This window comes from Peromyscus maniculatus, chromosome 9 (genome assembly GCF_049852395.1).
Source record: "Peromyscus maniculatus bairdii isolate BWxNUB_F1_BW_parent chromosome 9, HU_Pman_BW_mat_3.1, whole genome shotgun sequence".
In the NCBI taxonomy this organism is placed as follows: domain Eukaryota; kingdom Metazoa; phylum Chordata; class Mammalia; order Rodentia; family Cricetidae; genus Peromyscus; species Peromyscus maniculatus.
The window spans coordinates 21,338,146-21,345,468 of NC_134860.1; positions in this window are offsets into that span (position 1 = coordinate 21,338,146).

The following is a 7,323-nucleotide window of genomic DNA, read 5'->3' on the forward strand; positions in this document are numbered from 1 at the left end:
TGTTTTTGTTAACTCTAAGTATGCCAACCCAGAATGTGTTTTTTTGTGCAGAAAAGCTCACCTAGAGAAAGGCTCACTACTACACTGGGATCCCACACACCCAGTGTAGGTGCTGGCCAGCTAATAAATACTCCCTGTTGGCTTAAACCCATCGTGGTGGTTTGACGAGGAATGGCCCCTATCGGCTCATATATTTTAATGCTTGGTCATTAGATTGGCGCTACTTGACAGGAATTAGGAGGTGTGGCCTTGTTGGAGGAAGTGTGTCACTAGGGGTGGGTTTTGGGGTTTCAAATGCTTAAGTCAGGCCTAGTGGCTCTCTCCCTGCTGCCTACAGATCTGGATATAGAACTGCCCACTCCTTCTCCAGCACCATGTCTGCCTGGGTGCCACTATTCTTCCTGCCGTGATGACAACGACCTAAACCTCTGAATCCGTAAGCAAGTTCCAATTAAACGCTTTCCTTTATAAGAGTTACAATGGTTATTGTGTTTCTTTAGCAATAGAACACTGACTAAGACACCCATGTCTGAGCAGTCTTCTCTGGTGGATACCCCACAACCCTGAACTCTTCAGAACCTTTAAAAATATCACCGCCATGAGGGAGATCAGCCATTCAACACATAAGGCTGTAGTAAATGGAGCCTTGTGTGAAGTGTGGGGTGGAGCGTGGAGAACTTTCAGGCTGGGGCCTCACTTTCTTCCCTGGCTGCATTGCTTTCTCTGTACCCTTCTTCCTCCTTACATCACCCCTTGGGAAATGCTGCCTGTCAGAGAGGATGAGAATGCTCACCTGTGTAAACGATCATTTCCTGTCCTGACTGCCCAGTCCCCAATAACCAACTCAGAGGCTGAATATGAATTATAAATGCTTGGCCAGTGGCTCAGGCTTATTACTAACTAGCTCTTACATTTTAAGTTTATTCATATTTCTATTTATGCTTTACCATGCGGTGGTACTTTTATTAACATGGTACATTCATCTGAGTCTGGTTGGTGACTCCTTCTCCTTCCTATCATCCTTAGTTTGGTTGCCTGACCTACACTTTCTGCCTGGCTACTGGCCAATCAATATTTTATTAAACCAATTCAAGTGACAAATTTTTACAGTGTACAGAGGATTATTCCACAACTCACTTGGAGAAGTGCAGTCTTTTAAAGCTTGATGCTTACAACATGGTCCTTGAGTAAAGGTGAACTATTTTTGTGTGATTCTTTAAATGGTATGCTGGGGCTGGAGAAATAGCTCATTGGTTAAAAGCACTTGAAGAGGGCCTGCATCAGTTCCCAGCACTCACATGGCAGCTCACAATAATCCAGTTCCAGCTCCAGTTCCAAAGGGTCCAATGCCCTTTTCTGGCCTCTACAAGCACTGTACATACAGTGTACAAATACAGACATGTGTAGCTGGAAAGTTTCTCCAGTCCCGCCCAGCCCCAGGGTCCCGCGGCCACTTATAAAATAATCATTTAGAGGCTTAGTATTATTTACAAACTGTATGGCCTATGGCAGGCTTCTTGCTATAGCTAACTCTTATAGTTATAACTATAAATAGTTATAGTTATAACTATAAATATCACCCCATAACTATTCATCTATAAGTTGCCACATAGTCGTGGCATTGCCGGTCTGCTGGCATCTTGTTGATGGCGGCTGGTGTTTCTACCTCCTCTCCTTTCTTCTCTCCATATATCTGCCTGGATTTCCCATTTGCCTCTAAGCTGCCTTGCCGTAGGCCAATACAGCTTTATTTATCAACCAACCAGAGCAACACATATTCCACAGCATACAGAAAGACATCCCACTGTCTTGTATAATACTATAAGGGACCTGCCTTAATATTATACATCCCAGGGGCTCAGGAGAGAGAACTATAAACGGCGAGGACTGTTTTTGGGAAATAGAATCTCAGCACACAGAGCTCTTAGTCCAGTCATTTATTCTTTCAAATCTTCTTCTTCATTCTCCCATACCCTGGGAATCCCGGTAAACATACATTTACAAGCAGTAATCCCTTGGCAGTACAAAGCCAGGCTTCCAGGGTCAAAGGGAGGGGTGATAAGAATCACTTAGAGGGGCAGTAATTGTTAATTATCATTTGCAACCCAAAAGGGAAGTGACTAATGGGGAAATGAATTAACTAAATGCTAAATTCGGGTAATATCTAAGAAGAGGGGTCTTATGTGTTCAACTATAATCTTAAACGTGATTGGTAGAAAATGTTAAGAATCTATAAGTTGCTAGGTCAATGGGAGAAAATAAAACTGTCTTCTTTTTTCCTGTGGCTCCTATCTGTCCAAGCTTTCTGCTGTTTTTCTTCAGGGTAGGGGGAAAGTGTGCTTGGTTGCTAGGCAACCTGTGTACAGCTAGATGCCTCTGGTGATAGTTAATGGGAGATCTGGAACTAGAGGTAAGAGTTGGGAAAGGAGGAAGTTAAGCTTAATTGGTACATCCGCCAGGCCTTCTTAAATGGGTAGTCTGGATGCTTAAGTCTGTTCTTACAGAGCACAGAGGTATCTCTGATAAGGTACTTTTCTCCGTCTGGGGATGGACCTGGCCGGATGCTGCCAATGATGATAATTACAGGGAGGTTTAAACTGGGGTTCTGGCTGAGCATAACTGTCAGCACACAAGGTTATCTAAATATTCCTTTAGTAGAGGGGAAATGGTGCCCAGTAAATGATGGGAAAGCTACAACAGCACACAAGAAACTCATAGCAGGAAACAGCTGATAATCAAAAGCCAAATATCATGAAGGTTCCTTGAGCTTCAGTTTGACCTCTGGAAGGCCCTTGGCATCTTCCAGGTATTAGCTTTGTCATAATCAGCCAAAATCCTACTTTGTATATTTTTGCAGCTTGTAGCACCACAGCAGATGTGGTTTTAATAAAATATATATATATATATATATATATATATATATATATATATGAAGGATAAGTCCCTGTTTGTGACTTCATTTCTCAGAAATGGAGTCAACAGCTGGAGTGGAAAATAATATATCCTTAAAATAAAAGGTTAGCTGGACATAGTGGCACACAACTTTAATCCTAGCACTTGGGAGGCAGAGGCAGGTGGATCTCTGTAAATTCAAGGCCAGCCTGTTCTACATAGTGAATTCTAAGCCAGCCAGGGCTGCACAGTGAGACCCTGTCTCAAAACAGGACAAAACAGCAAACCCCACATTTTTAAAAGAATAAAAAAAAATGATGTGCTGTTTGAACAGTGGAGACTGAGGTATATTCCTTCCCATATTCTGTTCAGAATATGAGCTCGATATTCCTTTTATGAAGGAGCAAGGTCTGCGTCCCCTCTTATCTGGGTATGCGGTGGTGTTCTTGCAGTCAGCCAAGAGGTTTTTTCAGAAAAGGTGATGCAGCTTCTGCCCACAGCCTGGAATACTTGTCCTGGAGTCCTGAATGCTCTGACAGCTGCCTTATACTCCAAGGCCAAAGTATGAAACGGAGGCCACAGGTGGCCCACATCTGTCAAAGCTCTGCAACTATCATCAGGGAGGGGAGCAAGGCCTGGGGGGCAGGGCAGGGGCAGAGAAGATGCCAGCCTACTTGAGGAGCTCCAGCTAGGAGGCATTGGCCCTCCATCAGGGATGTTTCAAGTACACTGTTTTGTTTTTGTTTTTTCTCTTTAGCTTTTTGTTTGCTCTTTGGCTATCTGTGCTAGGGATGGAACCATGACCTCCTGTCTGCTAGGGTAGTGCTCCACCACTGGGCTGCACCCAACCCCAAATGCTGTTATTTCAAACCACCAAGTTGTGAGGTGACTTAATGTACTGAAATGTTTCCTAGAAATAGATGAGAGTGATTTAAAGCAGTTGGGTCAATGAAGTTTCCTTAGTTATGAATAAGAAAAATGGACTGGAGTGCAAAGTCATTTTCAGTTATGTAGTGAGTTAGAGGCCAGCCTGGGCTGCAGGAGATCCTGTCTCAGAAAATGAAAAAAGAAAAGAAAGCAGAAAGGTCTTGCTTGTCGCTCAGGCTAGCATTAAATGCCTAGAGTCTTCTGTCTCAGCCTCAGGAGTTGCATGAGTTATGTGCCCAGCTGTGATTTGCATTTTTGAGAGGTAACTTCTAAGGACAGAGTCACTTCATTCAGCTGAGTTGTCTCGGCTAGAAGAATGAGCAAGGCAGAGTAAGCACACATCTGCTGTGAGTAGTCTGAGACTCTACAGAGGCTGAGCCACAGACACCGCAGAGTTCATGGCCGAGGCTCAGCAAAGACAGCCCAGGGGCAAAGGTGATTCCCACTGCAGCATGGTACTCTGGGAACAACCTAGTGTGGATGCTGCTTATTATTTTCTGTGGTATTGAGGAGCCAGTGAGATTCCAGTGGCCAGTAGTGTATGGTGATGGGCCTGCTTAGAGTTCTTTGTCTCTCACAGTAACAACTACAATAAATACACACACACACACACACACACACACACACACACACACACACACGTGTTTAAAAATACATGAAGCCACACACATTTAAATTTTAAAATAATAAGAATGAGAAATATTTAAAAGAATATGAGCTCATCTCTTCAATATAATGTAGGTAAAAATAAAACCTTTGATAAGCCTCTGAGTTTTCAAGACTGCCACCTTCCAGGGCTGGAGAGATGACAGCATTTAAGAGCATTGGCTGCTCTTCCAGAGGACCTGGGTTTGATTCTCTGTGCTTACAGGGTGGCTCACAACCATCTGTGACTTTGGTTCTAACAGATCTAACACCCTCTTCTGGTCTCTGTGTGTACTCCATGGTTGTGGTGCACACACACCAGCAGGCAACACCCATACACTAATAAACAAACAAACAAGCAAGCCTGCCTCTTTCCTCCAAAGTTCTTTATTTACTATCAGGGTTGCTAAGGGTTGACAAAAGGGTTGGGTAACAATGTCTGGATTATATAAGGAAGAACAGCTGGGAGGAAGGGCAGCCCAGCTCCTGAGTTAGAGAAGTTTAGGGTAGGGTGTGCCAGCCATACTCTGTATCAGGCAGGGACTGAGGGATGCTGGGAGAACCTGGCAGCCAGGTCCACTTTGATATGTTAAACAGACACCTTGGTTTGCCATTTGTCTCAGATTTGAGACTTCACACACACACACACACACACACACACACACACACACACACACACTGTTTTCAGTTCACAGCAAAACTGAATGGAAAGTACTAAGAGTCCCTGTGTACCTTCTGTCCCCATTAAGATACAACCTCCCCCACAGTCAACATCCTGCTCCACAGTGTTACATGAACACATCATTACCAACAAGGCCCTGGTTAACTTCTTTTTTTTTTTTTTTTTTTTTTTTTTTTTTTTGGTTTTTCAAGACAGGGTTTCTCTGTGTAGCTTTGTGCCTCTCCTGGAACTCACTTGGTAGCCCAGGCTGGCCTCGAACTCACAGAGATCCACCTGGCTCTGCCTCCCAAGTGCTGGGATTAAGGCGTGCGCCACCACCGCCCGGCGGCCCTGGTTAACTTCTGACATTAGACATTTATAGGTTTTTGACAGACACATACTCACAGGTATTCAGCCTAACAGTATCTTACAGAAGCTTCTCTGACCTCTAAGCCCTCGGTGCTCAGTGTATTAATCTCTTCTCCTTTAATGCCTAGCAACCAGTGATCTTTTTCTGTCACCTGCTCGTAGTTTTGCCATTCAGAATGTCATGTAGTTGTTATCACACACTAGACAGCCTTTTAAGAGCAGAATCCGCTCGTGATTTTTCTGCCTTTCTAGACTGTTTGCATTAACCTCATTTTACTTGTGAGGTAGATGGTAGTTGATACCTCAGTGCAAAGGAAGCTGCAACAGAAGCTGGGAAATTTACACTGACATCACATGGGGATGATGCAGCCCTGAGGCAAGGAAGTAGAGGACGTCTAGGTCGGAGACCTTGTTGAGACCAAAGGCAGAGTGCTTACAGGGCTGTGCAGATTTAGGGAAGACTGTGACGTTTTTTCATTGTTGAGGCAGGGTAACAGGGACTAGTTACTATTTTAAAATAACACACTGCTGGAGAGAAGAGGCTGTTGGTGGCCCAAGGAGCTCACTCCAGTTAAGGAGCTGTTGCAACAGCCCAGGCTAGACAGGATCTAGACTCACGGCCATGCCCCGCCCCCCTGAGTGTAGACTAGCTCAGACTTGTTAAGGATGAAATAGAGTGTAAAAAGCAACGAGAAAGCATGTTAGAAGCTTAAATTGATGACTTCAGCCTGATGAACCAACAGAGCAAAAATTGCTATAGCGGAGGAATCTGTGTGGGGGAGGTGGGAATGTTCACATGTAAACGTGTCTATTCCAGGATGCGCTCTAACATTCTATACCGAGTAATTTCAGCGCAAACAGGAATGCACTTTACAATGGTCATACCCACCACTTAAGCTTTACGTCTTACTGTCCCATCTATCCGCGCTGACGTCATCTTATCTTATTTCTGCATTGTATTTAAATATCCTCAAAGCACACCTTCCTGGATTCACCTCAGCATGCACCCAATTTGTTTCTATTGTCAGTTGATAAAAAATTTACATGCAAGGTGAATTGCACCAATCTTTAGTTATACGTTTGCTGAGTTGTGAGAATGCATGTACCTGTCCACATCCTAAACTGAGAGGTCAAGGGTCGTAACCAAGCCCGCTGCTGGATCTGAGAATCCAGTCTTCACTGGAAATGTAAATGCGAGGATCACCTTACATACGTCTATTTAAGCGATGAGCTTGAATGGAAACACCTAAGAGGATAGCAGAAAGAAAGGACACATCGGTGTCCCCGGTGTCCTCGGCGCTGGGGGCGGTCGGCAGGACAAGCTAGCCAAGCTCCGAGTCCTGGAAAGCTTGGCGGCTGTGAACCATGTGGACCGCGGAGGTGACGAGATTGGTTAGCGCTGGGGGAGAACATAGAGGGGGAGGGGAGAAGAACACCTTTAGCAGTCCGAGATCAGTTGGCGGGGTTGGGTACTGGAGATGGGGGTGCTACGAGAGGAGCTGGAGAGGGAGGGAAGAGGTGGAGTGGGCGGTGCCAGAGCCCGGAGGAAGGCGCGGCCAGGGCCTGGCTGATGCCTGGACAGTAGCGGTGCCTGGAGAGTAGCGGCGGGAGAGGGCGGGGCCCACAGGGTCAAGTCTAGGAGAGGGAGGGGGCGTGACCAAGGGAAGGGGGCGGAGCCTGGCGGAGGGAGCGTCCAGAGTAAAAAGAGAGGGCGGGCCTGAGGAGGAGCGGGCGGGTGTGGACCGAGCATGGTGGGCGGGGCCTGCAGCGAGGAAGCGGGCGGAGCCAAGAATAGCGGCGGGAGAGTCCAGGGAGGAGGAGCGGGCGGG